This window comes from Procambarus clarkii, chromosome 63, assembly GCF_040958095.1.
Source record: "Procambarus clarkii isolate CNS0578487 chromosome 63, FALCON_Pclarkii_2.0, whole genome shotgun sequence".
Classification (NCBI taxonomy): Eukaryota; Metazoa; Arthropoda; class Malacostraca; order Decapoda; family Cambaridae; genus Procambarus; species Procambarus clarkii.
In genome coordinates, this window is record NC_091212.1 from 4,114,882 (window position 1) to 4,138,154 (window position 23,273).

Below are 23,273 nucleotides of genomic sequence, written 5' to 3' on the forward strand. Positions count from 1 at the left end.
AGGGTGTCTGCATTCCCGCGCGACGTGTCCGAATATTCCGCAGTTGTAGCAGCGGACCCTTCTTCGGTGTATCTTCTTCGCGCCACTCATCGACTCCTCGGTTTCGGCAACAACTCTTGAGCTCTCAGCTTGGGACTTCTCTACCGGCTCCACAGCAGTCTTTGAGCCTCTCCTGTCTCCACTTGAGAGATGGGACTCAGGAGAACTCGCTCCTGTCCTCCATCCGTCCGTCCTTCTATATCTTCTACCATATCTAGAGCGCATTTGCGGTCGGTGCCGTCCCTCATGGTATGGTCGCAGGGCTTCTTCCAGCATGTCGGCTCTGTCGGCTGCGGCTCTCAGGTCCTTTATGTCCGCCTCCTTTACTCTCACCCTGATCTCAGGAGAGAGCACGGACATAAACTTTTCCATAACCATTAGCCCTTTGACCTCTTCAACCGACCTCTCTCCTTCAGAGTCCAGCCACTTAAGGAACTTCCTCTCCATGTCCCTCGCCGTCTCCGCATAAGATTTTCCTGGCGACCGGGTACATTCCCTAAACCTCTTCCTGTAACATTCCGGCGTGAGCTTGAAAGAATGGAGCACAGCTCTTTTTACCGCATCGTAGTTGGTGCATTCTTGGAAGTCGAGCATATTGTAGGCTTCACGAGCTTCACCTGTGAGCCTCCCTTGAACTAGCTCCGCCCACTCCGCCCTCGGCCACTTCTTCAAGGTAGCGATCCTCTCGAAGTGGTCGAAGAAACCTTCAGCTTCATTTGGTATAAAGATCGGCAGATCTCGCTCCCTCGCTCGGCGGTCTTCCTGTTGTGGCGGAGCAAGTGCGCCTAGTCCTAGTTCAGCTCGCTTCAGCTCCACATCCTTGTTGGCTTCTATCTCCTGCTGTCTCATCCTAGCTTCTCGCTTGTGTTCTTCCCTGTGTAGCTGTGCTTCTCGCTCTTGTTCTTCCCTGTGCAGCTGTGCTTCTCGCTCCTCACGCCTCAGCTGTGCTTCTCGCTCTTCACGCTTCAACTGTGCTTCTCGCTCTTCACGCTTCAACTGTGCTTCTGCTTCTCGCTCTTCTTTGCGCTGCTGTGCCTCTCGCTCCTCACGCCTCAGCTGTGCTTCTGCTTCTCGCTCTTCTTTGCGCTGCTGTGCCTCTCGCTCCTCACGCCTCAGCTGTGCTTCTGCTTCTCGCTCTTCACGCTTCAGCTGTGCTTCCAGCTGCAGCTTCATTATCTCCAGCTTAACGCTGTGCCTGCTGCCGCTGGATCCCCTGCTGCTCCCATCAATGCTCAGGTGTTCTCCCACACTGGCAGGTGTCTGTGGTCGTTCCTCCCCCAAAGCTTCGTCTCGTGCCCTGAGTTGTGCCATTATCTCCAGTCTTCTTTCTCCCACTCTGGGAGATCTCAGCATTATTCCAAAATGGTCTGCTATTGCCTGTAACTGTGCCTTGGTGCACTCCTCCAGCACCTGTTCATCTCTAGTGTCAATAAACCTTGTTACTTTATCATCCTCCATCTTGTGCTATGAGTGATAACCTGCCCCTTATATCTAATACCACTGCCAACTACCACAACTGCAACCTTTACTTCGATCTTGATCCTGGCAAGGTCGCCAATGTTGGGGTCCACTCGGTGAGCAACCGTAATCAACACTTATCCTGGCGAGGTCGCCAATGTTGGGGTTTACTCTACTCTCGGGTGAGCAACAGATATATTCAAGGTCACTCACCGTAGCCCTGCGGGTCTTCACTCTATCCTCGCGGCGCCACTGTACGCCAGGAGAGTATCCCAGTCAAACCCAACCGGCCTCTGATTGAGAAGGAGTGGGAACACAACTCCTTCACTTAACTGTTATGTGCCCGCCCCAACAATAGGGCTCTACTATTAACCACAAGGTCGCCAACTGGTGTTTTCCGGTGTCTAGTAACACGTCAGTGGATCTGTTGAGTTGTGGTAACCGTGGCAAGGACACTCTCAATAGATTAGAATATCAGGCAGGTATTTACTTCTATCACTCTCTGCTCTCAGGTATTATATAGCCACAAGATAAATGGAGGGGATGATATAAACACAGATGTATTTTGTATTTTACTTAAAACTCATTCAAAGATGTCACAAGGTCATATCAATAAACAATCAGCTGATCCAGGCGGGAGTCGTTCGTTCCCACGTATAATATACACTCGCTAAGTCGGCAACACTCCCCCTCTCGTCACTGTCAAAATCAGCTGGGCGCCTTCCCCCGCGCAAATGTTTATTGCTTGTTTCTCTGGCGTCACGCGCGCTGTTTCTTTAAGTTCTCAAAATCACTAGAAATCCGAACACTCGATATTTGCGACAATAGCACGTATTACTTCGCTACACTGTTCTCGGGCTCAAACAATCTTTTCTATAATAAATGCGACAATAATTCACTGTAATGGTATTTCACACTGCCCTTCATTTAATGATAACTTATGAAATATTTAACACTGGAGTTCTCAGTATTTCCTTTCGTGGGCGATAACACAATTAATCACTGCACACACGAATGATTATTCAATGCACGAACATAGACATATATAATATAGATAAATCAGACATCAATAAATGGTAATAAAATAGTTACTGGGCACATAGCCTAACTTCCAAATGCTGGCATAATATTATATATATTTTCTCACTATATGATTCAATTAAAGTCTCATGAAAGACATTCTCAACACAGTAAATTCGTCAATTAATCCGGGTGCCTGTACACACCAATAATGAACATAAATATCATAAGTACTCTTGATAGTACTACTCTGCACACTGGTGCCTTACTGTGACATAGGTGAGCCTTGCTCACGACATACAAAATCCTCAGGCTAAATAATATAGCCGAATACTATAGCTGACTAAAGGGGAATTGGGGAGGGAAACTAGAACCACCTACTTCCACCAATCCTCCGATGAGAGTTGAGTTGTAGCTCCTGGTCCTGGCTCCTGCCTCGTGTCGGGAACGCCCCCACACACACGTTGTCGTGTCCTCCAGGAACTCAATCAATGTCCCACCGTAAGCGCGTCGTCTCCGTGCCTTATCCCTGCAGGTCCGTGCTCCTCCTCGACTTCTTGTAGGGTTGGAGTTGGTCTCCCGGCCGTCGACTTCTCCCAGCCATGGCTGCCCGCCTACTTCTCGGCTGCAGTCGTTCGGGTTCCCAAATAGTCCTCTTCTTCCTCTGCTACCCAGTGGCTCTGTTCAGCCACTACGCCGTCACGAATGGGTGAACTGCCTCAGACGTCGCATACGTCACTGCACAGACTTCACTTCTTCTTGCACAGTACCTGTCCTGGAGCACTTGTTGCTCAATATCCGTCGATTCCCTCTCTGGTTCAACACATGAACGAAGGAAGACCTCACAGAGTCCTGGCAGACTTCAGGTAACGCATAAAATCCACGGGAGCGGGAAACAACTGTCAAACTGACAGGACCAATCTTCGCATGTCCAACCTCCTTGACGTGTCATGTCTGACTGCTTCCCTCACGGAGGATTGGTTCAGCAACTACGCCATCACAGTGGAGCTGACAGCCGTTGCATACGTCTCTGCCTAGACTCCACTCTTCCACAACACCTGTTCCTGGAGCACTTGTTGCTCAATATCCCGTCAATTCCTTCTTCGGTTCAACACATGAACGAAGGAAGACCCCACAGGTGTTGGCAGACCACGGGTGATGCGTAAATCCTCCGGAGTCGGGGTAAACTGTCCAACTGACAGGACCCCCCAGCGCACGTCCGACCTCCTTTACGTGCTGTCTTAGACTGATGGCACCAGCGAGGCGCGCTGACCGGACCCCCCTTCCTTCGTGACGTCACATTCGCCACGGGAGGTTTTCATTGGCTCCCCGTGCCACATTGCTGTCGGTGACCAATCCGGTGTCACTGACGTCACACAGTTTTGGCGGGGAAACAGGAGAGCCAGCGCCATCTTGGCTTCCTAAAGGGCCTAAACCACAGGCCAAAATATTATTGTTTCACAAATTTCTCGGCACTCCGAGAACACTCCCCTCTCCCACATATATCAAATTGATGCCTGCGATGTAGAGAACGCTTGGGTAAAGTGGACATGACTCTTACTGCAGGCGTGGGAGAAATATAAGGGGGGGGGGGGGAACACCGTCACAATATATATATATATATATATATATATATATATATATATATATATATATATATATATATATATATATATATATATATATATATATATATACATGTATATATATATATATATATATATATATATACATGTATATATATATATATATATATATATATATATATATATATATATATATATATATATATACATGTATATATATATATATATATATATATATATATATATATATATATATATATATATATATATATATATATATATATATATATATATATATATATATATATATATATATATATATATGTATAAGCAAGTAGATGGGGTCGCTATAGGTTCCCCCCTAGGTGTCCTGTTTGCAAATTTCTACATGGGTACCATCGAGCAAAAAGTCTTAGTCGAAATGAACTTGAAACCGGCCATATACTGCAGGTATGTTGACGACCTTTTTACACAGGTACCTGATGTCAGACATCTGTAGGAGCTGAAGGAGGCATTTGAGCAGAGTTCCGTGTTGCGTTTCAATTACGAGATGGAAAAGGATGGAAAGCTGCCCTTTCTAGATGTAACAGTCATGGAAAAGAGCGGAGGTTTCCACACTGCAGTCTACACTAAGGAAACGAACATAGGAATGTGCCTAAATGCCAACAGCGACTGCCCAGACAGGTACAAGAGGAATGTTGTTAACGCTTATGTCGACCGTTCTCTCAGCCACAGCTCAGAATGGAAGCAAGTCGACGAAGAACTCATTAGGGTAAGGCAGGTCCTAGTCAACAACGGCTTCTCCAATGGTTTCGTCGAAGACATCATAAGAAGGAAAGTGAAACGCCATGCAACCTCTGAAGAGACAACCAACACAACACCTATACCCCCTATTAGACTATTTTACTGGAACTTCTTTTCCACAGCTCATAAAACGGAGGAAAGGGTCCTGAAAGATATTGTTAATAGAAACGTTATCCCTACAGACAAAAATCAGAGGATACAACTGACGATTTACTATAAAACCAGAAAACCGGCCAGCCTACTCATGAGAAACTCTCCAGACACAAAGCAGAACGCTTTAAAAGAGACCAACGTCGTCTATGCCTTCAAATGCCCTCTTGGGGACTGTAAGCTCCAAAAAAAACAGTATATAGGCAAGACAACAACATCTCTTTCTAGGCGTTTAACGATGCATAAGCAACAGGACTCCATTAAGGAACATATAATCTCTTCCCACAACCAAACCATCGCCAGAGAAATCCTAGTGAACAACACAGAAATCATCGATAGATACAGCGATAGCAGGCGGCTTGACATCTGCGAGGCTCTACACATCAAGAAGTCAACACCAGCAATCAACAGCCAATTAATGCACAACTATATTCTACCCACCGCAAGACTCTGCTCCAATATAGAAGCATCAAGAAATATGGACCAATAGGCTTTCTACAAATCACTTCCATTCAATACCCATTGTTTCGTGTTCTGTCTTGTGTTTAGGAATTTAATACCCTATTAATACCACCTCACCCCATCCACCTCACTCAAATGTAGATATAAACAAATCGAAGATGTGTAAGTTCTATTCAGTTGTGTATGTGTAAGCTGAAGTCTTTGAAAATGTAATAAGTTTTACGAAACGCGCTCAAGTGTCGCGTCAGACTAGAAATAAAAATGAATTTTGGAGAATTGATTTTTGAATTACCACCAACAGTGAAAAGAAACGTACGAAAGATCGAGAAAATTCGTGTTAGAATTAATAATCTTACTTTTTCGGTCATATTTAATAATATATATATATATATATATATTTTTTTTTTTTTTTTTTAAAAAACCTAGAAGGGGTACCACCTCTGGTGCAAATGTAGGGACCCATAGCCTCGGAGAAGAAAATAAAGAGTACTCAGAGAAGACCTTGTGGATCCTCACTGAACACTTTGATATTTTCTTCTCCTACCACCCCTATTCTTTTGTTAAGTGTGTATATATATCTAACTTTATTTGAAAATGTCATTACACAAAAAAAGTTACAATATTAATTACATACAGGGTACAAGGCTGCTTGTCACAAGTTGAATAGCTCCTCCAGCTCCTCAGATGGCGGGCAGGAACCATGGATGCAGTGAGCATTTCCTCTCTGGATTGCCACACTAAGGCGCTGAAAAAGAAAACTGGCAGCTCTGGGATCTCTAGTTGTTTCGATTAGCTTAGACCCCAACTCCTTTAAAAAGCTAGCAGCACTTTTACCCCAGGCACCAAGTGTCTCTGAGGCAATGGGGACAAAATTGTAGTGGTGCTCAAGGTCTCTGTATTTACGTGACTTGGCCGCTTCCCGGTGATTGGCAGCTCCTCCTGCTTGTGTAGCACTGAAGTCAACATAGGTACTGGCCAAAGTTGAAACGCAAGTGTAGTCCCACACCAACTGTCTACCATTCTTCCAGGGGTTCACCGTAATTCCGTCTGGGCGACCGACAGGCTCATCAGAGTTGCGGGACATTAGGTAACGGGGCTCTCTCTCTGCTGGACAACCGACTGTGGTAAGGCTCCTCTTAATAATGTCATTAACCTCGCCGTGTCTTGCATGCCATCCTCCCGTCCTTTGGCAAAGAAGGCCATGCCGTCCGTATCTGTCGGCCTCTATATATCTATATATATATATCTATATATATATATATATATATATATATATATATATATATATATATATATAGATATAGATATAGAATATATATATATATATATAGATGTCAGACGTGTGACAGGGTATGCTATATCCGGTTGAGGGACGATAATGTGCACATTCATTCCCACAACGGAGTCAGGTGTTTGGGTTCTGGGTGCCCTCCCAGGGAGAACACCAATCAACAGCCCACACCGCCCGTAAGGCAAAACACCTCCCAGACCTTCATTCCCACAGAAAATTTATTAGAAGCTATCAAAGCAACATCGGCCAGAACCTTGCAACACATCCTTAAAGCAGCCCGCCCCCATGCAGCAGCCAAATTATCTGCCCTCCTGAGAAAGGTCAACGACTCTCCTGGACCGACCCAAGCATGGCACAACCTCCTAATGTTTGGAACATATGTCTAGCCACCCCTGCAAGGAGAGACAAAACCTTAGCTGCCTCAGTCATCAAAGCTATAAATGATTTTCCCAGGGAGGACAACCAGGTGCGCCTTCCCACTCGCGCGAGAAACACCCACGGCAGGAAGAGCAACAGTGGCATATCCGAGACATCAAAAATCAGAACATCAGTCACCAAGAAAATAGAAGAAGGAGACACTATTGACGCAATACGAGTCATCACCAATGAGGACTCAATTGCCGACAGAGATGCCGCAACAGCTCAAGCCCTAAGGGAGAAACGCCCACCCAGGGCTCGGCGTGAGGACGACATTGTACAAGTGGGGGCTACCGGAGCAGAATCTCTCTGGGTGGCTGAATCTGTGGTCCATAAAGCAGCCATGTCCTTCCCTACAGGTTCAGCAGGTGGGTTCACAGGACTAAAACCCAACCACCTCAAGCAAATGCTCAACCCTGCACTGGGTGACATTGCAAAGAACCTCTTGGTGGAACTAACCAGATTCACCAACACATGTCTAGCAGGCAACATACCAGCGTCCATAAGACCTATCTTTTTTTGGGCATCTCCCTGTGCTCTAAAGAAAAAGGATGGAGGGATCAGGCCAATAGCTGTGGGCAATTCTCTCCGGCGTCTCGTCGCAAAGGCAGCTGCAAGAACAGTTAGTGATGCAGCGGCCAACATGTTGAAGCCAAAACAGCTCGGGTTTGGCATTCCACAAGGGTGTGAGGCGGCAGCCCATGCAGCTCGAGCCTTCATCGCCAACATCACAGACGAAAAGGCCCTTATCAAGCTAGATTTAAAAAATGCCTTCAATTTGGTGCGGAGGGATGCTGTACTCCGTGCGGTTCATAGTCATTTCCCTTCCCTCTACCCTTTTGTACATTCATGCTACAGTATGGACCTGAAGCTACTTTTTGGCGAACATGAAATTGACTCGCGAGAAGGCGTCCAACAGGGTGACCCATTTGCTCCTTTCCTTTTCTGCTTAGTCATCAAACAAGTCACAGAGGTCCTGTCCAGCGAGCTTAACATCTGGTTCTTGGATGATGGTACTCTAGCTGGTTCCCAAGACTCAATCCTGGAGGACATCAGAAAAATCCAGGAGCAGGGTGCAGTTTTAGGCCTCACCCTGAACCCTTCTAAATGTGAAATAATATGTTCCAACCAGGGCATCGTAGAGAGAATAGAGGGTCTTCTGCCAAATATCCATAAAACTAAACCTGAAGACAGCACACTCCTAGGAGCTCCCCTGGGGTTGAAAGCCATCGATGAGGTCCTTGATAAGAAAATCGCCGACCTTAAGAGGATGGATGGGAGGATTGAGGATATTGATGCTAATGATGCACTCTACCTCATCACCAGATGTCTGTCCCTCCCCAGGTTAACCTACTTTCTGAGGTGTTCACCATCTTACAGTAGCCAAAAACTAAGTGAGTATGACCGGTTACTAAAATCAATGCTAGAAAAAGCCCTTAACCTCTCTCTTGATGACCTACAGTGGAAACAAGCCTCTCTTCCCGTAAGACTTGGGGGCCTCGGAGTTCGAACAGCAACGCAAATCGCTGTTCCAGCCTTCCTGTCCTCCTTATCAGCATCCGACGACCTTGTGAAGGAAATTCTACCTGCCCACCTACATCAGCTGGCAGGTGTACATGATCCCAATTTTACACGCTGTGCCACAGAGTGGGCCTCTCGTGCAGGCCAATCACCTCAACCACCATCCCCAAAAGCCCACAAGCAATCCAGCTGGGATGGCCCCATTGTCGACCAAGTTGCTGCAGAGTGCCTGGGTGCTGCAACAACACAACACAACATTGCTCGCCTCACAGCAGTAGCAGCACCACATGCAGGGGATTTCCTGTTAACAACCCCAATGTCGGCAACTGGCACGCGTCTCTCACCACACGCCCTCCGAATTGCTGTGGCCCTCCGCCTTGCTGCCCCAATCCACACCAGATATAGGTGTATTTGCGGCGAGGTGGTGGCTGACAGGTACGGCCACCATGGCCTACTCTGCCAAAGCACAGGGGGATGGCACTCGAGGCACAGTGAAGTTAACGACATCATCAAGAGGAGCCTCACCACAGCTGGATGCCCAGCTGAAAGAGAGCCCCGTTACCTAACGCCCCGTAACTCTGATGCTCTTATTGGTCGCCCGGATGGTATCACAGTGAACCCCTGGAAGAATGGCAAGCAGTTGGTATGGGACTACACGTGCGTATCAACCCTGGCTAACACCTACATTAACCTCAGTGTTGCACAACCAGGTGGCGCTGCCACCCACAGGGAAGCAGCCAAATCCCGTAAGTATAGAGAACTGGATCACCACTACAATTTTGTCCCCATTGGTTCTGAGACACTCGGCGCCTGGGGTAAAAGTGCTACCAGTTTTTTGAAGGAACTGGGTTCTAGGCTCATTGAAAAAACAAGGGACCCAAGAGCTGCAAGCTTTCTTTTCCAGCGCCTCAGTGTGGCGATACAGAGGGGAAATGCGCACTGCATCCAGGGTTCCTGCACGCCATCTGAGGAGCTGGAGGAACTCGACAACCTATGATAACTATCTTTGTAACCCATATGTAACTCCTTTTTGTAACAAAGTTCAAATAAAGTAAATATATATGTGTACATACAAAAGAATGGGGGTGGTAGGAGAAGATAATATTAGTGTTCAGTGAGAAACCACAAGGTCTCCTCTGAATACTTTTTATTTTCTTCTCCGAGGCTATGGGTCCCCACATTGGCACCAGAGGTGGTACCCTCACAAAATTTTTATATGTATATATATATATATATATATATATATATATATATATATATATATATATATATATATATATATATATATATATATATATATATATATGCTAATAACTGATCATTTGTATGCGGAAAAACCACAAAGAAATGGGACAGAGAGGTGAACGTTTCGGCCTGTTAGAGCCTTTGTCAACACCAGACTGACTAGAGAAAGAGAGAGAGAGAGAGAGAGAGAGGATGCAGGCCAACACCTGGAACCTGACCAACCCATCTCTAGGGAAAGGATTACCAAAAACAGGAAAGGTCAAAGAGGATTAAGCGGTCAGAGAATAAGGATGAAAGGTTAAAGAAAAGTCACATGAACACTCAATAAATGAATATAAAATTGTAATGAGACATTGTAAGCCTCCCTATCAGAGTTTTTTCTTAAACTGTTGTGTAATATTGTAACTTAAAACAGGGTCAAGTTTGTACATACCAGTACTAACATTGAGAAGATTTGGACATTGACTAATTAGCGCAGACTCAATTTAATTCCGTTCCACAAAGCCATTGCAATTGGCAATGCTTTTCGCCCCATCCCAATTAATAGTGTGATCACACAAACATGTATGTAGATACAAAGCATTAGACGTTTGGGCAGTTCTTATACTATAAGCATGTTGGGACATACGTAATTGTAAGGATTTTCCTGTTTTTCCAAGGTACACAGACTCACAATCATTGCAGGGAATCGAATACACACAACCTGTTGTACCAGGGGAGTTTTTTTTATTAAATTAGACTTGATCGTATTATTACTGAACTCCAAATTGATATTAAGGTTCTTTTAAGAACCTTAGTATCTGGGGAAAGTTTCTCAAATCCCATCGCATAAGGTACCACCAATGAGTTTCTATTTTCTGGTTTCGCTTTGGAGACATTATTATAAAACGTACGTTTAGCTTTCCCAAACGAACAATCCAAAAACATCTTAGGGTACTGTAAACTCTTTCCAATTTCATATATTTTAGCTATCTCTTCATCAAAAAACTCAGGGCTGCATCAAAGCTCGAAGAAACATTCCTGAAAATACTGCCTGTTTAACTTTACTATGATGATTCGAATAATAATGAACAAACGACCCCCCGTTGGTAGGTTTTCTATACACATTAAATTTGAACCTTCTATTGACTCTATGAATCATAATGTCCAAAAACGGAAGAGTACCATTCTCCTCATTTTCGTATGTGAATTTTATTGAAGGTACCAAAGAATTAAGTTCATTAAGAAAAACAATTTGGTGTTGGTCACTCGGCCATAAGCACAAAATATCGTCGACATACCTAAACCAGACTACATTAGAGGGGATAAACCTGGATAAGATCTTTGTTTCGAAGAACTCCATATACAAATTACTCAAAACTGGGGAAAGGGGATTGCCCATAGCCATTCCAAATGTTTGTTTGAACAATTTTTCCATTGAAATTGAAATAATTGTCTTTTATACATAATTTGATAAGTTCCAACACATTATTGGTCTGCAAGCTCAAATTATATTTAGGCAGTTCCTCACGTAGGTATTCTAACAAATCATCAAGAGGTACTTTAGTGAATAAAGCAGTCACGTCAAAACGTACTAGTTTAAAATCAAAATTCAAATTTAGTGTGGATAGCTTATCAATTAAGTCAACATTTTTCGTTAAGTCCGAGTTAGAAATAGTACCCACGATAGGGGACAAAACTTTAACCAACCACTTAGAAAGTTTATAAGCCGCCGAACCAACTGAACTAATAATCGGTCTAACTGGATTATGAGGTTTATGGGTTTTTATAAGACTAAACATATAAGGTAGAGAGGGAGATCGACTTGTTAGCCTAGAAATCAACTCTTTATCGTCTTTGCATAAAGTTTTGAGAGTTATGTTAAAATGTGCGATCACTTTTTCAGTAGGATCTCTGTTGACCAGTAGATAAGTATCCCTATCTTCCAAAAGTAACTCCATTTTTCGAACATAGTCATCCTTATTCATAATAACTACTGCATTTGACTTATCAGCCTTGGTAATATGTAATGAATTATCTTTTTTGAGATTTTTGAACGCATGAATAAATCGACTTGGACAATTAGGTACAGAATTGTTAAGTAAAACACCATACATCATACCTTTGCACACATTAATATCTTCAACTGAGACATCACTATACTTTTCGAGATTACAGAAACCTTTGGCAATATCTACAAAATTAACTGTCCCGTTAGACGTGGCAAACCTCAGGCCATATCCTAATGCAGTAATCGTGTTGTTATCAAGTTGTCTATCCGAGAGGTTGATGACAAAATCACGGTTGGAGTGTTTATTCCAGTTACTTTGTTGAATAAGTTTCTTCAATTTTAAATCCAGTTTAGTACTCACCTTTCTGTAGGTAGACCTCAAAGTAGTGTAACAATAATCCATCAAACAGCGGTTCCATTCAAGCGGAATGGCTTGGAGCAAGGCATACTTACAGTTATCCACCACTTTAAAACATTCGCGCACTTCTAATTTAAGTAAATCGATGTTTTTCATAAGCACTATGCGGGGAATCTCATCAAACGGCCGATCAGATAATTTAGGAACGCTGTTGGGTAATAATGAACGGGGTAACACTTGTTCACTGAGGCATTTTCGAAGAAAACGGAGGTGAAGTTTTAAGGAATGAGATTTCACTAAAGCAGACCGAAGTTTAGTAACAAAAGGCTTATGAGAAGGGTAAAGAGAGGAAAAGGAGAGAAACTGGCACGTGGTATCCATTGATGCAATTGACGATCACTAAACACTGATCATTTGTATGCGGAAAACCCACAAAGAAATGGGAGAGGTGAACGTTTCGGCCTGTTAGAGCCTTTGTCAACACCAGACTGACTAGAGAAAGAGAGAGAGAGAGAGAGAGAATGCAGGCCAACACCTGGAACCTAACCAACCCATCTCTAGGGAAAGTATTACCAAAAACAGGAAAGGTCAAAGAGGATTAAGCGGTCTGAGAATAGGGATGAAAGGTTAAAGAAAAGTCACATGAACACACAATAAATGAATATAAAATTGTAATGAGACATTGTAAGCCTCCCTATCAGAGTTTTTTCTTAAACTGTTGTGTAATATTGTAACTTAAAACAGGGTCAAGTTTGTACATACCAGTACTAACATTGAGAAGATTTGGACATTGACCAATTAGTGCAGACTCAATTAAATTCCGTTCCACAAAGCCATTGCAATTGGCAATGCTTTTCGCCCCATCCCAATTAATAGTGTGATCACACAAACGTGTATGTAGATACAAAGCATTAGACGTTTGGGCAGTTCTTATACTATAAGCATGTTGGGACATACGTAATTGTAAGGATTTTCCTGTTTTTCCAAGGTACACAGACTCACAATCATTGCAGGGGAATCGAATACACACAACCTGTTGTACCAGGGGAGTTTTTTATTAAATTAGACTTGATCGTATTATTACTGAACACCAAATTGATATTAAGGTTCTTAAAAACTGGGGAAAGTTTCTCAAATCCCATCGCATAAGGTACCACCAATGAGTTTCTATTTTCTGGTTTCGCTTTGGAGACATTATTATAAAACGTACGTTTAGCTATTATGTAGTTATGGAGTTATGTAGTGAAGATGCTGTTGGGGTTATGTGGTGAAGATGCTGCTAGGATTATGTGATGAAGATGCTGTTGGTGTTACGTGATGAATGTGCTGCTGGAATCATGAGTGAAGATGTTGCTGGGGATATGTGATGAAGATGCCGCTGGGGTAATGTGGTGAAGATGCTCTTGGGGTTATGTAGTGAAGATGATGTTATGGTTATGTGGTGAAGATACTGCTGGGGTTATGTAGTGAAGATGCTGCTGGGGTTATGTAGTGAAGATGGTGTTGTGGTTATGTGGTGAAGATGCTGCTAGGGTTATGTAGTGAAGATGCTTCTGGGGTTATTTAGTAAAGATGCTGCTGGGGTTCTGTAGTGAAGACGCTGCTGAGGATTGTGTGGTTAAGATGACTCAAGAGTTATGTAGTGAAGATGCTGCTGGAGTTATGTGGTGAAGATGCTGCTGGGTTTATGTAGTGAAGATGCTGCTGGGTTTATGTAGTGAAGATGCTGCTGGGGTTATGTAGTAAAGATGCTGCTGGGGTTATGTAGTGAAGATGCTGCTGGGGTTATGTAGTGAAGATGTTGCTGGGGTTATGTAGTGAAGATGCTGCTGTAGGTTAAATGAAGATGATATAGGTTGTGGTGACGATGTTCATTGAGTTATGTAGTGAAGACGCTGTTGAGGATTGTGTGGCTAAGATGATTCAGGAGTTATGTAGTGAAGATGCTGCTGGGTTGTGTGGTGAGGGTGTTGGAGTTATGTTGTGAAGATGCTGCTGTAGGTTAAATGAAGATGATATAGGTTGTGGTGAAGATTTTCATTGATGCTGGGTTAATGGAGGGGAGCCGGTCGGCCGAGCGGACAGTACGCCGGACTTGTGATCCTGTGGTCCTGGGTTCGATCCCAGGCGCCGACAAGAAACAATGGGCAGAGTTTCTTTTACCCTATGCCCCTGTTACCTAGCAGTAAAATAGGTACCTGGGTGTTAGTCAGCTGTCACGAGCTGTTTCCTGGGGGTGGAGGCCTGGTCGAGGACCGGGCCGCGGGGACACTAAAAAGCCCCGAAATCATCTCAAGATAACCTCAAGATAATATACTGAAAATGCATTTGTGGTTATGTGGTGAAGATGCTGCTGGGGTTATGCAGTGAAGATGCTGCTGTAGGTTAATTGAAGATGATATAGGTTGTGGTGAAGATCTTCATTGAGTTATGTAGTGAAGACGCTGCTGAGGATTGTGTGGTTAAGATGATTCAGCGGTTATGTAGTGAAGATGTTGCTGGAGTTATGTAGTAAAGATGCTGCTGGGGTTATGTAGTGAAGATGCTGCTGTAGGTTAAATGAAGATGATATAGATTGTGGTGAAGATGTTCATTGAGTTATGTAGTGAAGACGCAGTTGAGATTTGTGTGGGTAAGATGATAAAGGAGTTATGTAGTGAAGATGCTGCTGGGCAATGTGGTAAAGATGCTGCTGGGGTTATGTAGTAAAGATGCTGCTGGGGTTATGTAGTGAAGATGCTGCTGGGGTTATGTAGTGAAGATGCTGCTGTAGGTTAAATGAAGATGATATAGATTGTGGTGAAGATGTTCATTGAGTTATGTAGTGAAGACGCTGTTGAGGATTGTGTGTTGTTAAGATGATTCAGGATTTATGTAGTGAAGATGCTACTGAGGAAATGAAGTGATGATTCTGCTGGGGTAATGTGGTGAAGATGCTGCCAGGGTTATGTGGTGAAGATGCTGCTGGAGTAATGTAGTGAAGATGCTGCTGGGTTTATGTAGAGATGATGCTGTTGTGGTTATATGGTGAAGATGCTGCTGGGGTTATGTAGTGACGATGCTGCTGTATGTTAAATGAAGATGATATAGGTTGTGGCGAAGTTCATTGAGTTATGTAGTGAAGACGCTGCTAAGGATTGTGTGGTTAAGATGATTCAGGAGTTATGTAGTGAAGATGCTGCTGGGGTTATGTAGTGAAGATACTGCTGGGGAAATGTGGTGAAGATGCAGCTGGGGTTATGTAGTGAAGATGCTGCTGCTCATATGTAGTGAAGATACTGCTGGGGTATTGTAGTGAAGATTCTGCTGTAGGTTAAATCAAGATGATATAGGTTGTGGTGAAGATGTTCATTGAGTTATGTAGTAAAGAGGCTGCTGCGGATTGTGTGGTTAAGATGATTAAGGAGTAATGTTGTAAAGATGCTGCTGGGGATATGAGGTGAAGATGCTGCTGGGGTAATGTGAAGATGCTGATGTGGTTTTGTGCTGAAGATGCTGTTGTGAAGATGTGGTGAAGATTTTGCTGGAGTTATGTAGTAAAGATGCTGCTGTAGGTTAAATGAAGATGATATTGGGTGTGGTGAAGATGTTCATTGAGTTATGTAGTGAAGACGCTGCCGAGGGTTGTGTTGTTAAGATGATTCAGGAGTTATGTAGTGAAGATGCTGCTGGGGTTATGTAGTGAAAATACTGTTGGGCTTATGTAATGAAAATGCTGTTGGGGTTATGTAGTGAAGATACTGATGGGGTTATGTAATGAAAATGCTGTTGGGGTTATTTAGTGAAGATGCTGCTGGAGTTATGTGGTGAAGATGCTGATGGGGTAATGTGGTGAAGATGCTGCTGGGCTTATGTAGAGAAGATGCTTTTGGGGATATGTGACGAAGATGTTGCTGGGGTTATGTAGTGAAGATGCGGCTTTGGTAATGTGAAGATGCTGCTGGGGTTATGTAGTGAAGATGCCGCTGGGGTTATGTAGTGAAGATGCTTTGGGGGTTATGTGACGAAGATGCTGCTGGGGTTATGTGGGGAAGATGCTGTTGGGGTTATGTAGTGAAGACGCTTCTTGGGTTATGTAGTGAAGATGCTGTTGGGGTTTTGTAGTAAAGATGCTGCTGGGTTTATGTAACGAAGATGCTGCTGGGGTTATGTAGTGAAGATGCTGTTGGGGTTATGTGGTGAAGATGTTGCTGGGGATATGTGGTGAAGATGCTGCTAGGGTTATTTAGTGAAGATGCTTATGGGGTTATTTAGTAAAGATGCTGCTAGGGTTATGTAGTGAAAATGCTGCGGAGGATTGCGTGGTTAAGATGACTCAGGAGTTATGTAGTGAAGATGCTGCTTTAGTTATGTGGTCAAGATGCTGCTGGGGTTATGTATTGAAGATACTGCTGGGGTTATGTAGTGAAGATGCTGCTGGGGTTATGTAGTAAAGATGCTGCTGGGGTTATGTAGTGAAGATGCTGCTGTAGGTTAAATGAAGATGATATAGGTTGTGGTGACAATGTTCATTGAGTTATGTAGTGAAGACGCTGTTGTGGATTGTGTGGCTAAGATGATTCAGGAGTTATGTAGTGAAGATGCTGCTGGGTTGTGTGGTGAAGATGTTGGAGTTATGTTGTGAAGATTCTGCTGAAGGTTAAATGAGGATGATATAGGTTGTGGTGAAGATTTTCATTGATGCTGGGTTAATGTAGTGAAAATGCTTCTGTGGTTATGTGGTGAATATGCTGCTGGGGTTATGCAGTGAAGATGCTGCTGTAGGTTAATTGAAGATGATATAGGTTGTGGTGAAGATGTTCATTGAGTTATGTAGTGAAGACGCTGCTGAGGATTGTGTGGTTAAGATGATTCAGCGGTTATGTAGTGAAGATGTTGCAGGAATTATGTAGTGAAGATGCTGCTGTAGGTTAAATGAAGATGATACTGGTTGTGGTGAAGATGTTCATTGAGTTATGGAGTGAAGACTCTGCTGAGGATTTTGTGGTTAAGATGATTCAGGGGTTATAAAGTAAATATATTGCTGGAGTTATGTATTAAAGATGCAGCTGGGGTTATGTAGAGAAGATGCTGCTACGGTTATGGAGTGAAGATACTGCTGGGGTTATGCAGTAGAAATGCAGTTAGGGTTATGTAGTAAAGATGCTACTGGGGTTATGTAGTGAAGATGCTGCTGTATGTTAATTGAAGATGATATAGGTTGTGGAGAAGATGTTCATTGAGTTATGTAGTGAAGACGCTGTTAAGGAGTGCGTGGTTAAGATGATTCAGGAGTTTTGTAGTTAAGGTGCTGCTGGGGTTATGTAGTGAAGATGCTGCTGGGGTTATATGGTGAAGATGCTGCTGGGGTTATGTGATGAAGATGCTGCTGGGGTTATGTAGTGAAAATACTTTTGGGGTTATGTAATGAAGATGCTGACGGGGTTATGTAGTGAAGATACTGCTGGGATTATGTAGTCAAAATCCTGCTGCAATTTTGTGGTGAGGAAGCTGATGGGGTAATGTTGTGAAGATACTGCTGGGGTTATGTAGTGAAAATGCTGTTGGGGTTATACGATGAAGATGCTGCTGGGGTTATGTGGTGAAGATGCTGTTGGGGTTTTGTGATGAAGATGCTGCTGGGGTAATGAGTGAAGATGTTGCTGGGGATATGTGGTGAAGATGCGGCTGGGGATATATAGTGAAGATACTGCTGCTGTTAAGTAGTGAAGATGCTGCTGGGGTTATGCAGTGAAGATCCTGCTGGGGTTATGTAGTGGAAATGCTGCTGAAGGTTAAATGAAGATTATATAGGTTGTGGTGAAGATTTTCATTGATGCTAGGTTAATGTAGTGAAAAAGCTTTTGTGGTCATGTGGTGAAGATGCATCTGGGGTTATGCAGTGAAGATGCTGCTGTAGGTTAAATGAAGATGATATAGGTTGTGGTGACGATGTTTATTGAGTTATGTCTTGAAGACGCTGTTGAGGATTGTGTGGTTAAGATGATTCAGGAGTTATGTAGTGAAGATGCTGCTGGGTTGTGTGGTGAAGATGTTGAAGGAGTATGGGTTGAAGATGCTACTGTAGGTTAAATGAAGATGATATAGGTTGTGGTGAAGATTTTCATTGATGCTGGGTTAATGTAGTGAAAATGCTTCTGTGGTTATGTGGTGAAGATGCTGCTGGGGTTATGCAGTGAAGATGCTGCTACGGTTATGGAGTGAAGATACTGCTGGGGTTATGCAGTAGAAATGCTGTTAGGGTTATGTAGTAAAGATGCTACTGGGGTTATGTAGTGAAGATGCTGTTGTGGTTATGTAGTGAAGATGCTGCTGTAGGTTAAATGAAGATGATATAGGTTGTGGTGAAGATGATATTGGTTGTGGTGAAGATGTTCATTGAGTTATGGAGTGAAGACGCTGCTGAGGATTTTGTGGTTAAGATGGTTCAGGGGTTATGTAGTGAAGATGTTGCTGGAGTTATGTAGTGAAGATACTGCTGGAGTTATGCAGTAAAAATGCTGTTAGGGTTATGTAGTAAAGATGCTGCTGGGGTTATGTGATGAAGATGCTGCTGGGGTAATGAGTGAAGATGTTGCTGGAGATATGTGGTGAAGATGCGGCTGGGGATATGTAGTGAAGATACTGCTGCTGTTAAGTAGTGAAGATGCTGCTGGGGTTATGTAGTGATGATGCTGCTGGGGTTATGCAGTGAAGATCCTGCTGGTGTTATGTAGTGAAGATGCTGTAGGGGTTATGTGATGAAGATGCTGCTTGGGTTACGTGGTGAAGATGCTGCTGGGGTTATGTGGTGATGCTGCTGTTGGGTTATGTGATGAAGATGCTGCTGGGGTTATGTAGTGAAAATACTGTTGGAGTTATGTAATGAAGATGCTGTTGGGGTTATGTAGTGAAGATGCTTCTGGGGTTATGTAGAGAAGATGCTGCTGGAGTTATGTGGTGAAAATGCTGATGGGGAAATGTTCTGAAGATGCTGCTTGGGTTATGTAGTGAAAAGGCTGTTGGGTAAAGTAGTGAAGACTCTGCTGGGGTTATGTAGTGAAGATGCTGTTGGGGTTATGTAGTGAAGATGCTGTTGGGGTTATGTGACGAAGATGCTGCTGGTGTTATGTGGTGAAGCTGCTGTTGGGGTTATGTTACGAAGATGCTGCTGGGGTCATGTGGTGGAGATGCCGTTGGGGTTATCTGATGAAGATGCTGCTAGGGTATGTGGTGAAGAAGCTGCTTGGGTAATGAGTGAAGATGTTGCTGGGGATATGTGATGAAGATGCTGCTGGGGTAATGAGTGAAGATGTTGCTGGGGATATGTGGTGAAGATTCTGCTGGGGTAATGAGTGAAGATTTTGCTGGGGTAATGTGGTGAAGATGCTGATGGGGTTATGTTTTGAAGATGCTGCTGGTGTTATGTAGAGAAGATGCGGTTGGAGTTACATAGTGAAGATGCTGCTGGGGTTACGTCTTGAAGATGCTGCTGGAGTTATGTAGAGAAGATGCTGTTGGGGTTATGTAGTGAAGATGCTGCTGGGGTTACGTCTTGAAGATGCTGCTGGAGTTATGTAGAGAAGATGCTGTTGGGGTTATGTAGTGAAGATGCTGCGGGGCTTACGTGGTGAAATGCTGCTGGGGTTATGTTGTGAAGATACTAATGGGGTTTTGTAGTGAAGATGCAGTTTTGGTAATGTGAAGATGCTGCAGGGGTTATGTAGTGAAGATGCTGTACGGGTTATGTGATCAAGGTGCCTCTTGGCTAATGTGGTGAAGATGCTGCTGGGGTTATGTAGTGAAGATGCTGATGGGGATATGTAGTGAAGATGCGGCTTTGGTAATGTGAAGATGCTGCTCGGGTTATGTAGTGAAGATGCCGCTGGGGTTATGTAGTGAAGATGATGTTGTGGTTATATGGTGAAGATTCTGCTAGGGTTATGTAGTGAAGATGCTGCTGGGGTTATTTAGTAATGATGCTGCTGAAGGTTAAATGAACATGATATAGATTGTGATGATGTTCATTAAATTATGTTGTGAAGACGCTGTTGAGGATTGTGTGGTTAAGATGATTCAGGAGTTATGTAGTGAAGATGCTGATGGGGTTATGTTTTGAAGATGCTGCTGGTGTTATGTAGAGAAGATGCGGTTGGAGTTACATAGTGAAGATGCTGATGGGGTTATGTTTTGAAGATGCTGCTGGTGTTATGTAGAGAAGATGCGGTTGGAGTTACATAGTGAAGATGCTGCTGGGGTTACGTCTTGAAGATGCTGCTGGAGTTATGTAGAGAAGATGCTGTTGGGGTTATGTAGTGAAGATGCTGCTGGGGTTACGTCTTGAAGATGCTGCTGGAGTTATGTAGAGAAGATGCTGTTGGGGTTATGTAGTGAAGATGCTGCGGGGCTTACGTGGTGAAATGCTGCTGGGGTTATGTTGTGAAGATGCTAATGGGGTTTTGTAGTGAAGATGCAGCTTTGGTAATGTGAAGATGCTGCAGGGGTTATGTAGTGAAGATGCTGTACGGGTTATGTGATCAAGGTGCCTCTTGGCTAATGTGGTGAAGATGCTGCTGGGGTTATGTAGTGAAGATGCTGATGGGGATATGTAGTGAAGATGCGGCTTTGGTAATGTGAAGATGCTGCTCGGGTTATGTAGTGAAGATGCCGCTGGGGTTATGTAGTGAAGATGCTGTAGGGGTTATGTGATGAAGGTGCTGCTTGGCTTATGTGGTGAAGATGCTGCTGGGGTTATGTAGTGAAGATGCTGCTTGGGTTATGCAGTGAAGATGATGTTGTGGTTATATGGTGAAGATTCTGCTAGGGTTATGTAGTGAAGATGCTGCTGGGGTTATTTAGTAATGATGCTGCTGAAGGTTAAATGAACATGATATAGATTGTGATGATGTTCATTAAATTATGTTGTGAAGACGCTGTTGAGGATTGTGTGGTTAAGATGATTCAGGAGTTATGTAGTGAAGATGCTGCTGTAGGTTAAATGAAGATGATATTGTTTGTGGTGAAGATGTTCATTGAGTTATAGAGTGAAGACGCTGCTGAGGATTTTGTGGCTAAAATGATTAATGGGTTATGTAGTGAAGATGTTGCTGGGGATATGTAGAGAAGATGCTGCTAGGGTATGTAGTGAAGATACTGCTGGGGTTATGCAGTAAAGATGCTGTTGTGGTTATGTAGTGAAGATGCTGCTGTAGGTTAAATGAAGATGATATAGGTTGTGGTGAAGATGTTCATTGAGTTATGTAATGAAGATGCTGCTGGGGAAATGAAGTGATGATGCTGCTGGGGTAATGTGGTGAAGATGCTGCTGGGGTTATGTGGTGAAGATGCTGTTGGGGTTATGTAGTGAAGATGCTGCTGGGGTCATGTGGTGAAGATTCTGCTTGGGCTATATAGTGAAGATGCTGCTGTATGTTAAATGAAGATGATATAGGTTGTGGTGAAAATGTTCATTGAGTTATGTAGTGAAGACGTTGCTAAGTATTGTGTGGTTAAGTTGATTTAGGAGTTATGGAGTGAAGATGCTGCTGGGGTTATGTAGTGAAGATACTGCTGGGGATATGTGGTGAAGATGCTGCTGGCGTTATGTAGTGAAGAAGCTGCTGGGGTTATGTGGTGAGGATGCTGTTGGGTTATGTGATGAAGATGCTGCTGGGGTTATGTAGTGAAAATACTGCTGGGTTATGTAATGAAGATGCTGACGGGGTTATGTAGTCAAGATGCTGCTGGGGTTATGTGGTGAAGATGCTGCTTGGGTTATGTAGTGAAGATGCTGCTGGGGTCATGTAGAGAAGATGCTGTTGTGGTTATGAGGTGAAGATGCTGCTGGGGTTATGTAATGAAAAGGCTGTTGGGTTATGTAGTGAAGATGCTGCTGGGGTTATGTGGTGAAGATACTGTTGGGGTTATGTGATGAAGATGCTGCTGGGGTAATGAGTGAAGATGTTGCTGGGGATATGTGGTGAAGATGCGGCTAGGATTATGTAGTGAAGATGCTGCTGCTCTTATGTAGTGAAGATGCTGCTGGGGTTATGTAGTGAAGATGCTGCTGGGGTTATGCAGTGAAGATGATGTTGGGGTTATGTAGTGATGATGCTGTAGGGGTTATGTGATGAAGATGCTGCTTGGGATATGTGGTGAAGATGCTGCTGGGGTTATGTGGTAATGACGCTGTTGGGTTATGTGATGAAGATGCTGCTGGGGTTATGTAGTGAAAATACTGTTGGGGTTATGTAAAGAAGATACTGTTTGGGTTATGTAATGAAGATGCTGCTGGAGTTATGTAGAGAAGATGCTGCTGGAGTCATGTGGTGAAAATGCTGATGGGGTAATGTTGTGAAGATGCTGCTTGGGTTATGTAGTGAAAAGGCTGTTGGGTAAAGAAGTGAAGACGTTGCTAGGGAAATGTAGAGTAGATGCTGTTGGGGTGATGTATCGAAGATGCAGCTGGGGTTATATAGTGAAAATACTGTTGTGGATATGTAATGAAGATGCTGTCGGGGTTATGTAGTGAAGATACTGCTGGGGTTATGTAGTCAAGATGCTGCTGGAGTTATATGGTGAAGATGCTGATGGGATAATGGGGTGAAGATGCTGCTGGGGTTATGTAATGAAAAGCCTGTTGGGTTATGTGGTGAAGATGCTGCTGGGGTTATGTGGCAAAGATGTTGTTGGGGTTATGTGATGAAGATGCTGCTGGGATGCTGCTGAAGATGCTGCCTGTCGCAGTTGCTGGACCACTATGATATGGCATTAGATGCTATGGAAGACAAACAAAACGCTGATGTAATTTACACAGATTTCGCAAAAGCTTTTGATAAATGTGACCATTGTGTTATTGCACATAAAATGCGTTCAAAAGGAATTACCGGGAAAATAGGCAGATGGATCTACAATTTCCTGACTGACAGAACCCAATGTGTAATAGTCAACAAA